General features: G+C 37.0%; 1 protein-coding gene across 2 annotated transcripts in view; it reads left to right on the top strand.

The window, feature by feature from the left end:
* The window catches only part of PELI1 (pellino E3 ubiquitin protein ligase 1), a 59328-nt gene that overhangs the window by 22255 nt on the left and 20031 nt on the right, over nt 1-17042 (top strand). Inside the window, exon 2 of one of the 2 annotated variants that reach the window (XM_060784494.2) lies at nt 10755-10905. The exons of the other annotated variant lie outside the window; for it this stretch is intronic. The gene's annotated coding sequence lies outside the window, so the exon portion shown is untranslated. The remainder of the gene's footprint in view (nt 1-10754; nt 10906-17042) is intronic. 2 annotated transcript variants of the gene reach the window in all.

Genomic DNA, 17042 nt, shown 5'->3' with positions numbered 1-17042 from the left:
TGTTATACAAGCTGGTTCAGACAGGGATCAGAAACTTATGCCCCTTTCATCAGGCATTAGGAATGAGTAGAGTTTCAGTGCTGATGTAGCCTTGTAGCAGTGGTGTTTAAGTGCTTTCCTCCCACACCGTTGCTGAGATAACTTTTCTGTAGGGATACTGAAAATTTGGGAGGCAAAAGCGTGATAGAGTTATGGAGGTTGAGAGTCAACCCTAGCAATCAGTGGGGTGACAGATGTCACCCTCACATCTAATGTGTTTTTAAAGCTGCATTTCCCCCTCCCAGAGAGCTTATGCCCCGCTTTGTGCTGGTCAGTGACCGTAATAAAGTTTTGTTGTTGTTGTTGCTGTTGTAGAGTCTGTGCACATTTTGGGATCATATATGTTAGATGTTTCTTGTAGGTTGTTTGAAAGATCAAAGGCGAAAAGACTGTTTAGTCCTTTCTGTGTAAGGAAGTAAAGGCAGGTAGAAGAGGACATCTTTACAATTAAGACTGTCTTGCATCCTTATTCTTTTTGGCTGTTGACTGATTTTAGATTTGACAAGTGTTCCTGTTTATGGCTGTATATTGTCATCAAAGTACAACTGTAAGTGATGACCTAAAAAAGAGGGGAAATGTTGGACAAAATTCCAGACATCTTAGATAATTCTAAAATAGTTAACTGACATTGTTACACCTTTTTTGGTTTATTTTTGTTCCAACTTCTGATCTGATTGTAATTGCTCACAGTTTTGTCTCAAGGGGAAAGAGCCCATTAATAATTATACATATTCAGGGTAGTCATGTTGGCTAGCCAGCAAAATACAAAATCCATGATACATTTATTGGCTAACTGAAATGCACAAAATCTATATTGCACTGTTTTTTTCATCATTCAAAACATGTTTTTAAAATCATATAGAAGAAGAAAAGAGAATCACACTACTATGTTTTTTTTTAAATAGATGTTTCTGTTACATTCTGTTGCAATAAAAGATGGGTAATAAAATTTCAGTGCCATTTACAATAGACCCTGGTTGTTCCCTATCCTGTGCAAATCTAACTGGAAATGTCTCAGGCAGAGAACATTGAATTTCTCAATAAATACCTGTACTGGTATACTTGAAAAAACATTTAGATACTGTATAGGTAAAAACCTGCCAATTGCAGCCCAGATGAAATAATTTTACTTTTGTTGAGGTAATATCCTAAAACAGTTAATTCCCAATCTATTCGCTCCCTCTTCTTAAAATTAAGAATTTCAAATCCAGGAAACATATTCAGATGGCAATTTAAGAAAAAATAGCAAATAATGGTTGGTGAGGCCTGGCAGTATATCTGACACCTACCCAAGAACGTAAACTTGAAGGAAATTTTCTTGATTTGCTTAGTAATTTGACAGACTTTTTGCAGAAACATTTATTTATGTCCTGTATATAAAGTTGCATAATATTGTTTAAGAATAATGCCTGCATTTTGGAATCTTCTATCTATTTATGGTTACAGTCAGAGAAAAAATAGAGTTAGAGGAATGTCTAGAATGACACACTACATGTAAGTAACCCAACCAAGATCATATCAACTTTTTCTACCATTACAAAAAAACCCAAAATAAAACAAAAGAACCAGCAAGACTTATTTAGAAAGTCCGAGAGCATAATAATGAAGAGACAGTGAACTTTCTAATGTTCATATCAAATTATCTCCATAACATAAAGCACATTTATGTACATTTGCCTATACTTAAGAGCAAACAAGACACGTTTTTAATTCCTGCAGAATCTTTTTAGTTAGATTAATAGCATATTTCTCTATCTGTTCAGTGAATTCAATTAAATATACTCCCAGGTGGGCAAGCAAAAGATTTCAGCTTTAGGCGCTTCCATTCATGAAATATTCAATTGTTGTAGTTATTTAATATTTCTATATGTATAATAAGTCCTGGAAACGTAAGAGATGGTTTAATAATATGCTGTTGGTGTGTGTAAAACCATCATAATCAAAATAGCATTATTATGCTCTATAAAAAAATCAGATTTGATACATCTGTGTCCCAGTGGACTTACTAACTAAAAACAGATTTAAAAGGAAGAGAGGTAGAGGTGAACAAGAAAAGCATATTATATTATGTCACTTAGATTACTTGTAAAGAAAAGATTGGATTATTAAGATTGTTCACAAAGTTTGTGCTTTCATTCAAACCTGCCTTATAGACCTCCTAATTTATCTTGTCTTTTCCAATCTGATCATACATTTAGCTGTAACTGCTTCATTTGTTCACTGTGTGACTGCAGTTTCATTCAGATCCAGCTATGACTATCTCCCATGCGTTATTTCCAGAAGCCCCCAAGTTAGAAATGAAATTCTGCCACATATTTGTGTTTGGAGGACTACAGAAGGGAAGCCTCCTAATTGTGAAACCCCCATGTATTGCCTTCCTATATACTGATGCCTCTTTACTGTATGACTATTCCAATGATGGTTAAGCCAGCTTGGGAAAAAGAAGGGCAGGGAACCATTCAGTAGTGTGAAGAGAGAACCTACAGGTTATAATTTATTCAGCCATCACATATTGAGTAGAATTTATATTAGAGACACTGTAAAAACCCAACATGGTGTTCATTCAGATGTTAGAATAATCTCTTATTATTTTTCTAGCATTACACTCATAATTATATGTTTTTAAAACGACCTTAGTCTTCTGATGCATTCTGCATGTTTGTTCTCACTACACCACAATTTGTTAATTTTGCTGTCAACATGGTCAATTGGGTAATCCAAAGACATAAACCACACATTAAGATCATGCTTCTGATACCAGATAAGCCAGGTTTATTGTGTTGTATAAATTAGGTGTGTGTGCCTATATGTATATTTACTCTCTGTGCATTCATTTTGTGAGAATAGCTTTGTAAGAGAGCACATAGTGAACGAATACACACAATGTTGAGTTTTAGAGTATCCCTGGTGGAAATTTAACTTGGAATGTATTAGTCTGAATACAGATTCCAAGTTTCTTCTCATTCCTAAATCAACATGAGTCTTAGGCAGGCCCTGGAGATGTGAGAGTAACAATGGTGACAGAGGGACTGCATAATGGCAAATAAATGTGAAGTACTGGTCAATGTATTAGATATAATATACAGGGTAAAAGTTCAGCAACATTACCAAAGTCATCTACTAAACTTCCAGCTATTTAGAGATTTGAATCTTGATTTCCTATTACTCTCCAGCCACCTTGTTACATGTGGCAAGCCACATTGTTCACATAGTGGTATGTTTTTTAACCATACTGATGTAGCAGCAAAACCTGTGAAACCAGTATATGATAAATCTCTGCAAATTATATGGTTTTGTTTCCAATAATATTGGTTAAGCCTATGCTACCACAGAAAGACAAAAATAGAAAAGAATAGTATTGTGTTTAGAATGGGATTAATCATGACTCATAAATCATAGGCAAAAGGAGTCTTTACTGTCAGAAAGGCAAATTTGTTTAAAGCAATGCATGGCAAAACTTTATCACAAATGAAGCCAACATCTGCACTGGAGGTTTAACTGAATGGACAAGCTGGCATCCTGCTGAGTGTTCATTGCAACCTACCAATGACAAGGCAAGGATAAGAACCGTGTCAAGTTTTAACTTTTGGCCTAAAAGACATTGACATTGGTTTTGCCTTCAAGGGGACACATCGAAGAAGGCATCATTCGAACTAGTTATCCCATGTGATACATAATTCCAACTAGAGGGACACAGAAGACCACCCCTCCAGCAGATTTTAGTTCTGGGGCACCTAAATATGGAGAGAGGTGCTACTTTTGATATTGCAGTCCCAAACCATGTAGGCATTGTAATTCAACATCTGGAAGGCACCTCATCTATGGAATCCTGAATACAGTTTGAGCATCCCTTATCCAGAAGCCTGGAATACATCAAAATCCAAAACTATCTACATAGGTGACTAAGATGGTAAATGACACCTTTGCTTTCAGTTGTGACACTGACAGTTTGATGCATAGAACCTTTGTTTCAGTTTGATGCATAGAACCTTTGTTTCATGCACAAAATTACTAAAAAAGTGTATAAAATTACCTTCAGGTTGTGTATATATAAGGTGTATATTAAAAGTAAATGATCTTTTTGTTTATACTTAGATCTTATTGCCAAAATATCTCATGTATGAATAAACAAATACAGGTATTTCAAAATTTGAAGAAATCTAAACTCTGAAACACTTCTGGTATCAAGCATTTTGGTAACGGATGCTCAATCTATACTCTAACTTTCTTTCAAGATGTGATTTTTAATAAAGAGGGAAATTAAAGTAGCATAGGGTTTATTTGATATTTTCCCCACCCCTGCTTTGGAGGGTTTCTTTAGTTTAGCAGGTCTAAAACAAGCATTTCAAAGAAATCACTTCATGCGCTCCCAATATAGTAGTTGCTGTGCTTGTTAGCATATCTGAATCTTATTTTCTTCTCCAAACAAACAAACAAGATGTGGCTTTGCAGCTTCTGATTATATTATTTATGTTAGTTCTAGGGACAGATCAAACTTGTTTTTGTTCATTAGTTGAGATTTTCAGGACTGTAGATAATATTCTCTACTTTTTTCTTTTACTGTAATTGAAGTATTCTTGCATGTTTTTGTTTGTTTGTTTGTTTGTTTTTACTAATCTGGTGCAAGGCTTAATGGTGTGGCTCCTTTTAAAAAAAATCCTTAGTAAGGTCATAGAATAATTATTTGAGAAACTGCTGGTTTCTTCTGTATCTAAAGTTTCTTTTAAAATAATTTCAAAAGATAAGCATGGAGAACATGTATTTCAGAAAGTATGCTCTTCGATGTGCTAAGTTAATGTTATATAATATGCAGGCATTAGCCTCCCTAAGTACCCTAAAGGCACCAGATCCTGTCTGATCTTGGAAGCTCAGTAGACCAGCCTTGGTTAATGCTGCCAGTAAATGCCATGTGCTGTGGGGTATAGTACAGAGGAAGCAGTTGGGAAGCCAGCTCTAAATATTCCTTGTCTAAGAATCCTCTGTGAAATTCAAGGCATTGCTATAATTTTACAGGTGACCCTTAGTCACATACATACAAGAGTGTTATGCCATCTCCAGCCTCCTTGTGTGTATAAACAGTGCACTGAGTGTGCACAAATCTGTTGAACTCGCTTTATGAAGTTCATTATGAACTAATAAGCTGCTCTTTTAAAAAATTATTTATTTCAAACATTTGTATCCCGTCCTTCTCAACCCCCGAGGGGGGATTCAGGGCAGCTTACAACCGACAAAAATTAGATGCCAACACATACAAACAAATCAATATAACACAAATTAAACATTGGTTAAAACATTAAATTATAAAATATTCATTAAAACATTATTAACAGCCATATAGCCACACCCAGACCCAATTCAGCGTCCAGAGTCTCAACTCAAAGATATAATTTAGAGACTTGTTCTAGTAAAAAAAAAAATAAGCCCACATTCTGTGATATTAGACTTCTATTAAAATGGCTTGTTTTATTCTAATAATAAACATTTCATTTGTTTACCATCCACAGGATTAGAAACTTTGGGGTGAAGTAGTTGTTCTGTCATAATTGTAGAAAGACTGCAGTAGTGCAGCAGGAGATGAATTGAGCTTTATGGATCATATATAAGAATTTATTAAAATGTATGGAAATATATTTTAGTCTGTGCTTAGGCCTATAATTGACTGCTTTTAACATTTCAGGCTGGAACCCTTACCATATGGACATCATATTGGCTGAAAGGTGGTTTAAACATTTTTTCCAAAAAGCAAACCTACAAGCAAACGTAAATAATTTTTCCATTTCAAAAACTGTGAAAGAAGATTTCAAGTTTTAGCTACATTTGTCCAACACATGATAGTGAAATTAGTTCTGGAAAGTGAGATGATGGAACAGAGCTGTGCAACAATGCCCTTTCTAATTCTCCAAGATAACCTTTCTGAGTAAAAGTTATGGATGTGCAACTCTATTCTGAAATCCATACTAAAAATGTATATCATGTAGTGTCTGTCATACAAAGGAAAGAGTTGTAAAAAGCAGTCTGTCTGTGCAGGCAGCTTTGATTACTGCTATTTCCAATTACTGTTTTTAAAAACCAAAGAATATACTTGCTTGCAAAAAAATTAGAAATTATATTTTCTATATTCTGTTCTGGGCCCTCTGAATATTAAGCAGGATGTTAAATCCAAATGTACTATTACAATCTTTAGAGATAGCTGGAATTTTTTTATTTGTGCTGTCAGAAGAACCATCTTCAAACCTCGAGGACCCCTTTCAAGTTATGTAAACCATTCATTGCATTCTTGGTCTGGTACAATCCAGGAGTGTGAAAATGCCTCAGTTGGAGGAATCAAATGGCTTGTTTCTCTTGGCTTACCTCCACACTTGGCAGCAAGCTTATACAAGGTTTTTAGCATTTCTGGTCCATTGACCTTTCAGACCTGCCTCATTTTACCCTCATGTAGATGGTTGTGTGGGTGTCCAAGACTAGCCAAAGAGTTCTTTTGCCTTTGTGATGCAGGATATCAGAGGCACTGAAAGAGGACATTGATACCTCAAAACTCAGGGCAGTTTGGGTTGTGCCTGAAACTCAAGTGTTTATCTTGAGAAACGGGTGGGCAAACACAACTGGTATTGCTAGGTATGAGCACGTTTATTGGAATGAATGACCGTTGTGATGAATCTGTGATTCAGAATGCCCTGTGCCTAAGGCGTTTCTACTGCTTTGGAAAGTAGGTATTAATATCTACTGCATAAGAGAGTCACTGATGATGTGGGAGGTGAATAAAACTTGTAGATGCTAATTTTTGTGGGGCTTTTAAAGGCTCCATAGTGTAACATCATGTTTTAGTACAGTTATGTAATGCAGGCTGACAAGGAAATAGAACAGAATCTCTTTCTTTGTCCCTCTCAGTTTCCACCTCTCTCTTTTCAAAGCTACTGGGTTTTTAAAGTCTGCCTTTGAAAAACTGTGTTCCACCCCCCACCCCCCTTCCTTTGTAAGTAGGGATTGATTTGGGGAAGGTAAGCAAGATGCAAGTTCCGACTCTAGCCAATGGGATTTGCCTTTTACCAAGTGTTTATTTTGCTTACTGAAGCCAGGGCCAGCCCCCTTTTAAAGCATGTATAACCCTGATGGCTGACATGAAAGAAGACAAGGCAATACACACTTCATGCTTGAAAGCTTGCTGGTTGGCTGACTTGTTGAAGTATACTTATGGATAATTTGAGTTACATCTCTCATTCTCTCTCGTTTTAATTTTAACTGGTGAGCCTCTGTGTCCACACACATAGAGTTTCTGCTGGCATACTGTGAGTATGTATGGTGGGATGTGTGAGAATTTTATGGAGAGCAAGAAGACTCATTGTAAGTGTTGTAAGCGTCTCAATCCAGTTTATTTGAGGCATATTTCTGTTTGAATGAATAAGGAACCACTTAAATCGCTATCTTAAGATTATATATGTGTGTATAAGTCAATCTCAAGGGTACTTTTTGGAGCTATAACATTGGATTTTGGTATCACTCGTGGATAAGTCGAAGGTTATTCCACAGAGGTTGGAAAACACCATCCCTGTCTCCAACTACCATTGCTGTTTTCTCACCCAGAAGCCTGTTTCTTTCAGCAAAACTGAAGTTTTTAAGTAATGAGCTGTACCAATTTTGGCATGAACTCAGAATTAAAGTCATTCAGAGTGCTTACATTAGTTTTAATTTTTGAAAATCAAATGACTGTTTATAAAATTAGATTCTTTGGTGCTTTTTGAAAATCAAGAGAGGAAAGTAATTTGAAATACATTCCTTAATGAAATTATTGCAAATGGCCAATTAACGGTAAATACTTTAAAAATGTAAATCCGGATATGTATCACCATTGTAAGAGACCCTTATATAAGATATCCAACTTTCTTCTTATCCCGCACAGAATGATACTCTGAATAGTTCATTGTAATCAATCATTCTTGATCTAATTGGTGGCTGTACCTTTTCTGCTGTAGCTGTGGTTTATATTTTCTGGGGAGAGAACTCCTGAATAGAAGCCATGTGAGTAGCTCTACAGGTTTGGAAGCGGCAGTATTTGAAGAAATATGAGAGAAACTATTGGAGTGAGAAATGTAGGAAAGGAAAGCAGGAAGAGGAGAGACTGCGAGGAATTATGGATAGTACAGTAAAGGCTGAAGGAGAATGGCAAAAAGATACAAAATTGCTTATTGAACATTAGTGACTGTGTCAGACCAAGCTGTATGTACATGTGGATAACAATGCACCTGTGTTCAGCTTGTTAAGTTTATAAGGTAAACGATGATGATCGTACAGAAACGTATGTAGTGTGCAGATACTTAAGTCGTTACACTTCTAGGGGCAGAATATATGAATCTAAAAGCAAGAGGCAAATCTGTGTAAGACAAATAGAGAAATGACATATTGGGGAAGAGATGGAGGAAATATGAAAGGAAAATGGACAGGTAGAGACTATACAAACTGCATTCTGTCTCTGTAAAGGCAGTGTGTGCAGTGGTTTCTCTAAAATAGATTTTTGGCAAAAGACTTCACAAAGGGGCTTCCTGCTTGAGTTTGAAGAGCGGAAGAGCTTTCCCTACATATTCATATGCAAGTCTAGAATTTTTAGTCAAAAAGTTCAACCCCCCAAAACATGGGATGATTTAGTGTGTAGTCAGTGTGACTACTATACCATAACCCTATTTTTTTTAAGGAATCAATCCCTTATCTTGAGTAGAGTGGCGAAAGGCAAGAGCTTAGCTCAACCAAGAGAACCCAAAAGAAGCACCAAGCATCACCACCCTCTCCTTTCTCCACTGTGACATTGCTTCTGGCCTTTTTGAATGTCTGACTAGAAAAATGGTGGTTGAGAAGGTTTCCCCTTTCTGTGGAATGACCCTTGACCTATCCATGGGATAGATCAAAATCTGTAATTGTCAATTCTTCCCAAACTTGGAGTTCTTTTTTTTTCAAACACATTTTATTTTATTTCAAGTAATAAGAAAGAAAGAAAAGAAGGAGTTCTGTGTGCCAAGTTTGGTCCAGATTTGTCACCTGTGGGAGTCTCAGTGGTCTGTGTAAGTCAGAGCTGAAGAAGTTGAAGGTTCTGCAAATCCCACCATCTGTTGTCCATACTCCCCCAAATATATTGTTTTTGTGATTAATCATTGTGCTTTAATTATGTTCAATTTGTAACAATGAAAGTGCATTCTGCATATTGGATATTTACATTACAGTTCATAACAGTAACAAAATTACAGTTACAAAGTAGCAACAAAATAATTTTATGGTTGGGGATCATGTGAGTCGCCTTCGGGCTGAGAACAGCGGTATATAAGTAAAGTAAATAAATAAATCATCACAACATGAGGAACTGTATTAAGGGGTTGTGGCGTTAGGAAGGTTAAGAACCACTGGACTAGATGTCCCCTGAGGTCTTCCACTGAAATACTGTTAAGTTTATGTTGATTAAATTTGTTCTTCATTTTAAATATTGTATTGTTCTTCCCTTTTTGTTTTTGTTTTTTGCACTACAAATGAGATATATGCAGTGTGCACAGGAATTTGTTCATGTTTTTTTCAGTTAGTTCATATAAACTTTCTTCATCCATCTGCCTGTGGCCTGGCCCAGGTGTCAAGTTTTAAAACTCAATGTGACCCCTGCGCGTAAAAGTTTGCCCATGCCTGATATAAATACATAACATATATTATATAATATATAAACATTTATTGGGACTCCATGAGAAACATTTGCTTCAAAAAGGGCTCAGTGGCTGAAAAAGTTTGAGAACTCCTGATCTAAAGCTATGAACCTGTGACTTCCATATTCATGATCCCTTAACAGCATATAATTTAGGGGATTCATAAGGACTGTGAAAGACAGCAGCCACTGTGATCACACCCTGTCCATTAGAAAACAGCTTATGGACCATCCAACCCCCACACCCCTGTGTGAGCAATCTCCAGCACAAAGGGGAATTTAAAAGGAATTTTCAGAGTGGGGTTGCCCTCCTCTGACACTGGCTTGCCCAAAAAGGAGTAAAATCACCAGTGGGTTTCCATAGCTGAGCAGATTTGAATCCAGGTCTTGTAATGTTTTAGTCCACTGCTGCTTAAAGTGTGGGTCCCAACCCCAGATAGGATTCCCTTAGTTCAGTGTTGGTGTCACAAAAAATGGCAACAATAAAAGGTTTTTGGATGGCACTGATTTACACAAATCTGTTAGCAACCATGTGCAATGTTTACAGTGGACTCTGCAGAAAATGCTTTAGCTGCACTCCACAAAAAGGAAAATCTGTCTGTTTACCAATCCTAACAAATGCTGGTTTATCATCACTAAATGTTTGATTTGTATATCTGTTTTATATACCTCTGTACCTGGAGTCGCATAAAATTTTCTCTAGCTGAAAAGGTTGTGAGATTTTTAAAGCCATGTTCTAGTCTAATTCCCAAAGTGTTATACCATGCTAGCTACCATTTATGGAATAGAATTGGGAATCACAAAATGCTTCTTTACAAAGGAAAGTAACACCAAGACACAGGGGATGAGACAAGAAAATAAAGTTGGATTTGAATAATCAAAGGGTAGAGCATAAACGAGAATCCAAAAAATAATATTTTCAGACTGGCAAGATAGATTTGTTGGGACTGCACAAACAGAGGAGTAATTTTTTTAACATGCTAGTGTAACCTTCCCAGAAGCTTCTGATTGGCCTTGATGAACTCTTCTTTGTCTTTTGCAGGGATTTGTTCAGTCATGACCACAGCAGACTGAAACCTAGCCTCACTTCTTTGCTATTGATGCATGACCTGGCATTTCTGCAACTTCTGGGTCTTAGACTTGGAGCTAATCTAGAAAATAGCTTGTATAATTTACCTCAAGACATGGTCGAGGTAGGTGGGATAAAAATGATGGTGGGGGAAAGACTTTTATTACTACTCTGACACAGAGGAAAAGTCTCAGTTAAATGTAGATGGCAATGTCACCCTCAGAAGATTAAAATGGCCATGCAGTGCAAAAAGGAAAAGGGTGAAAAAGATGCATGTAATTCTGAGACACAATGTGTGGGAAGCTGAGAACATCACAGATAATATGTGGGTTGGTGTTGTGGTTTCCTCAGAGAAAGATCAGCTGTTTCATTTTCAGAACAGCAAAATGTTCTTCATTTTTTCTTAAAATATGATTTGTTTAGGTTTTGTATTTGGCTCGAGTTCTGAAGGCTTTATTCTGAAATAACCTTAATCTAAACTAACTATCTAAAATACATTTTAAAACTTTAAATTGACAGTAATAAAAGATGGTAAGAAACTCCTACAATTATTTATTTATTATTTATTATTTGCACTTATTTACCGCCACTCTCAGCCCGAAGGCGACTCGTGGCGGTGTACAACAAGTTGATTAACAATTATTTTTCCAGTAGTTTTCTATCCAGTACTGATTCTTTTAAAAACCCTATGGTTGGCCATTATAGGAATGAGCTGAAGTGATCATATGCTTCTGGCTCCCCTCCTATCCTTTTCTGATATGGTTGCAAGGAGGAGATTTTTAAAATTCCCTTTGGCTTTTGAGTAAGTACAGTTGCTTGAGATTACTCGTAATTACAGTTTGAAGGAATAAGCCAAATTCAGGACTTAGATTACAATGTTGACTTGCTTGTCAAAGGTGTAGTTAAGGCTAATCATTGTTCAAGGAGCCCCCGGTGGCGCAGTGGGTTAAACCCTTGTGCTGGTAGGACTGCTGACCAAAAGTTCAGTGGTTTGAATCAGAGGGTGGGGTGAGCTCCCATATGTCAGCTCTAGCTCCCCATACGGGGACATGGGAGAAGCCTCCCACAAGATAGTAAAACATCAAACATCCGGGCGTCCCCTGAGCAATATCCTTGCAGATGGCCAATTCTCACACCAGAAGCAACTTGCAGTTTCTCAAGTCGCTCCTGACATGAAAAAAAAATTCCGTGTTGCCTTCCAGAAGTTTAGGAAAGTAGCATCCACAATACCTAACCATTGGTCTTTCCATCTTGGGATGATGGTAATTATTAAAAACATCTGGAAGACAACATTGCCTTCAAAAGATTTGGGATTTCCATGTAAAGCTGTGTACAGTATGAGCACTTTATTCTCAGTTCCCATATCCATGGTTCCATTTATCTGCTGTTTACAGAATGCCCTTGGGTTTGGGGAGTGTAAACAGGAAGAATCATTCCTGCTGCTGTTGCTTTGGTGCCAGAGAGAAGGATGGCTAAAGTTGATGAAGCAAAGCAAATGGTTCATTCCAGTCAGAATTGATCAAGTTCAAATTTCCTTTGAGAGTTGCATGGAAAAGCAGTGGATAAGCTTGGGCAAGTCCTTCTGTCTATGTTCTGGCAATGAAATTGAGGAACTTCAGTTACTCTTTCCCCCATGGGGCAGGATGTGAACTGGGGTGGAGGGGATAGTGAACAAGAGCTAAAAATAGAGTGTTTCCTATTACAAACAGTGTTCCATATCCATGGGAAGTCCTGGAACTATCCTCCATGAATGCAAAAATATGTAAAGATGAAAATGAATGCTTGCAGTCTTATTATGGCTCTAGATGAATGTGTATGGATATTCCATTAGCGGTACTTTTGGTCAAAGGTGTACATTGTAAGCTGTGGCAATCCTTAGAAAAGCAGGGATGTCTTAAGATATGCAAAATCTAAGGTACTGAGGATTTAAAGAGTTAAAATCAGCTCCCTCAGCTGGCCTTTAGCAGTCAGAATTGATCAAGTTCAAATTTCCTTTCAGACTTGCATGGAAAAGCAGTGGATAAGCTTGGGCAAGTCATTCTGTCTTAGTTCTTAGAGCAATGGCAAACATCCTCTGAATAAACCTTCCTAAGAAAATCTTAAGATAGGGTTACTGTAAGTCATTGGCAATTGGAAAACATGTAGCATAACAACAACAACAACAACAAATGTTTTATTTATTAGGGGAATAAACCGAATCTATTTAATCCATAGAAATTCTGCGCTGCTTTCACTAATTTCCGACTCTCTATATCAGAGGTCCTCAAACTTTTTAAACAGAGGGCCAGGTCACAGTCCTAGAATCATAGAATCAAAGAGTTGGAAGAGACCTCATGGGCTATCCAGTCCAACCCCCTGCCAAGAAGCAGGAATATTGCATTCAAATCACCCCTGGCAGATGGCCATCCAGCCTCTGTTTAAAAGCTTCCAAAGAAGGAGCCTCCACCACACTCCGGGGCAGAGAGTCTCTCAAATAGTTGGGCCAGATTGTAATTTGAAGAAAAAAAATGAATGAATTCCTATGCACACTGCACATATCTTATTTGTATCGCAAAAAACACTTAAAAACAATATAATAATTAAAATGAAGAACAATTTTAACAGATATAAACTTCTTAGTATTTCAATGGGACGTGTGGGCCTGCTTTTGGCTGATGAGATAGGGTTGTTGTTGCTGTTGCTGTGTGGTTCCAAGTCGTTTCAGACTTAGGTTGATCGTAAGCGAGAGCCGGGTTAATGACCTTGGAGGGTCGTATCCGGCCCCCGGGCCTTAGTTTAAGGACCCCTGCTCTATACAAATCAGTCATTTTTCATGTACTGCTAGAATATCTCATTTGAGACCCAGGACTAGATATGACGAGTGCTTGAGCCAACTATCATAGTTCTTCTATGTGCTCTGTATTAAGAGCAACAAGACAGTTAACTATCTCATTCATAGTGTAACCACACTGATCAAATCTAAAAATACCCAGGCATCTCAGTTGATCTAGCAGCAAAGAAGTAGGAGAGTGACAAAAGAATTACCATATAATGTTTTTCTCCAGAAAGGCATCTTCATTAACATTTAAACAAATTAATAAACAAATAAAAGAGCTTCTGTTTCCACTGCAGCAGGGATCCTCAAATCCAGTGTATTGCATGTCTCATGGAGCGGGCCAATAGTACAGACTCATGGTTGTTCTGAAGAACAAGCATCTAGAACAGTGGTTCTCAGCCTGTGAATCCCCAGTTGCTTTGTCCTACAACTCCCAGAAATCCCAGCCAAATTACCAGCTGTTAGGATTTCTGGGAGTTGAAGGCCAAAACATCTGGAGACCCACGGGTTAAGAACCACTGATCTAGAAGATGACTTCCAAACCTTTTGCATTCTTTCCTATTCATTCATTCATGTGTGCTTGGAGTCTCCCAAATTCTGAATTAAGCAGCATAGCTCAAGATTAGGTATTAACACTTTTTTTTAATAGGCATAAATATTCAGTGTTATCTGTTTAAAAATAATATTTTTTAGAAAAAGAGATCTATGATTGAACATGATTTTAATTGCATTTGATTAGTTGGCAAAAAAGGGATGTTTTTTACTCATACAGATATGAACCATGTGCAGTTCTAAAAGGAAGAAAGGGTAAATTTTCACTACCGCTGTCCAAATTATAATTTTACTTCCCACTTACTGGCTGCTATCTTTAAACCTTGCCTACACAAGGTGAACTCAGGACATTGTACTTGAACTGTAAAAGCTGAAAATAATTTTAAAATCCTGTGAACTAATGCTCAGATCTTGGGAGTGCTTGCCCAAGTAGAATGTGTAGTTTCCATTTTTTCTGGTATCTTCCCATACCATCTGGATCTTAAGAGAAATAAACTTACTTCACAGGCCATGAGGAGGTTTTCACTACTGTGTGAAAACTTGGAAAAAGAAAGTTGTTTACTCTTCCTTAACACCAGTAATCAAACATTGTTGGAGCATCAATTTTGTATCCTTGAAAACTAAAAATGGTCATCCTGATGGTTACAGATAAAACTCAGTGACAAAAATTTGGTCAGTCTAAGTGCTCATGGACATTGTAGCCATACAGAATTTTGAGCAAGCAAAACAGAAAATCCTATAAGATATGCAACATTTTTTCCCCTTCAGTTTCTACAGGTTTATTTCTGCTCATTCTTATCTGTAAATAAAACATATTTGGAATAGTGCAAGGCAGAGATACTAGAGTTCCTCAGTCTTGGTTGAGTATAATTGTTTCTGGCATGTACTTCTACAGTACTGTGTTCTCAAATTACCCCCTTAGTGAAGGGATAAGAATTTTTTTTCTCAGGTTTGGCGATGTAGGTTTTCCAGTCACTGAACAAGTGGAGTTCTTGAGAGGACAGAAATATTTAAAAGTTGTATAATTTGTAATACAGCATTCATGCATCTCTGTTACTACTTGTACAAGTCTTTGTACTCTCTCCTCGGGAAATGTGGGCTTGGAAGGTGGAGGACATGAAAGGGAAAAGATTTTCCAATATTTGAGCAGTTGTTAAAAGCATGTGGTTTTGCTTCAGAAGTGGCACATTCTGTGGTTCTTTTTTCTTTTCAGTTGAAAATTGGGAAGATAAGTCTTTCTAGCTTTGTCTGGAATATGAAAGTAATTTTATTGCAAGAGCACTTTTCTTTTTGTTATCATGTGTCTTCAAGTCATATTTGACTTATTGGGGTCCTAATATGGGATTTTCTTGGCAAGATTTGATCAGAGGGAGTTTGCCTTTGCCTTCCTCTGAAGCTACCCAATTGATTTATGTGACTGAGCAGGGATTTGAAACCTGGTCTCCTGGTATACTCGCTTGATAATCAGACCACTGAACCACACTGACTCTCAACTCTTATTCTTGCCTTTTAAAGAAAGAGATAGAAAATACTGGCATCTTGGAATTTAGAGTTATGTATGAAATGTTTGTTATGCTGTGTAATTCAAGTATATAATCATGTCCTTGTTGTATTCATGAACTAGCTGGGTAGTTTCTTGGTTCTAGTAAAGTAAATATTTTATATAGAAATTATTTGAAGTACTTCACCACCCTATCCCTTTTCTTATCCACAATATGGATATAGATTTCAGAAGATTTAATAATCAACTCTTAGCTGCCTCCCTGCATAGAATATTCCTAGTACTTAAACAAGGACTTTGCTGTTATACATTTTGAAATAAAGTATTCGTATATTTCTTTTAGCATTTTTGTCATTTTATGCATCAAATTAAACATATAGATCCATCATTACTACAAGATCCAGGATCTACGATTATTAACATGATTGCTTCAGAATGTCTCTGAGGTTAATGACAAATTATCTACCAATTTATTTTTAAATTTTTGTGGACTGCTAATGCCAAACCCACCAAAAGCTAGCATGATCCAGATTCATATGTTTGGTTAGTGATAAAGCTTCTCCAACTGGCCTTGGGCTATGAAGGGGTGTGTTGCTCATCTCTTGTCTATCTTTCATGGTATGGAATTAGAATGCCACCTTACACTCCAAGAATGTGATTAATAAGATGGTCATTGGCATGAATGCTTTGAGAAAAGCTGCATGTCTTATTTGATAATGTAAGATAGGAAACACAGCACATGAGAATTGGTAGATGAAAAGCACCCTAGATATAGTATACATGGAGCATGGTGTATTGGTAGTGAGAGTTGGCCATATTTTTTTTATTTTGAGAATTTTTTAAAGATATAATTTTCCTGTTCATTATAGGCCTCATTTCATCATCATGCTAACCATTTCCTTCACCATGGTAAATCAACATGTGCCAGGGCACTAATTGTTTCTTGAGGCATATTTCTGCAATATGCACACACCCTTGGGTAAAATGGCAAAAGGTGAATACATGCCACACAAACACAGATCCGTACAGTTTTTAGGAGTTCTGTACATTTCAAGCCTATAACATGGCCTTCTAGTCAGTAGCTACTGGAGCTTCTCTGATGACCCATCCTGGCGTTGTCAATCAAACAAGGCTGAAATATTCTCCCAAAGCTAATAAGGAGCCTGCAAACTTCAAATATAATTCTCTATGTGATATACTAATTTTTAGGACTGCCATTCAAGAACTGCTGTAGCCTGTCAAGATCATTAAAATTACAGCTGGACTTCCATATTCATGGATTTTGTATCCACAGAGACCCACTGAAATTTGGAACCAAACCCGAAAGCAATTTTCTTCACAAGTTGATTCTCACTAGCTATCAGGCAGAGAGAAAAGTTGGTTATCCAGGCAG

Source organism: Anolis sagrei, chromosome 1, assembly GCF_037176765.1.
Source record: "Anolis sagrei isolate rAnoSag1 chromosome 1, rAnoSag1.mat, whole genome shotgun sequence".
NCBI classification, from domain to species: domain Eukaryota; kingdom Metazoa; phylum Chordata; class Lepidosauria; order Squamata; family Dactyloidae; genus Anolis; species Anolis sagrei.
Note: the sequence above shows the minus strand (reverse complement) of the source record. Positions and strands in the feature narration are given on the sequence as shown.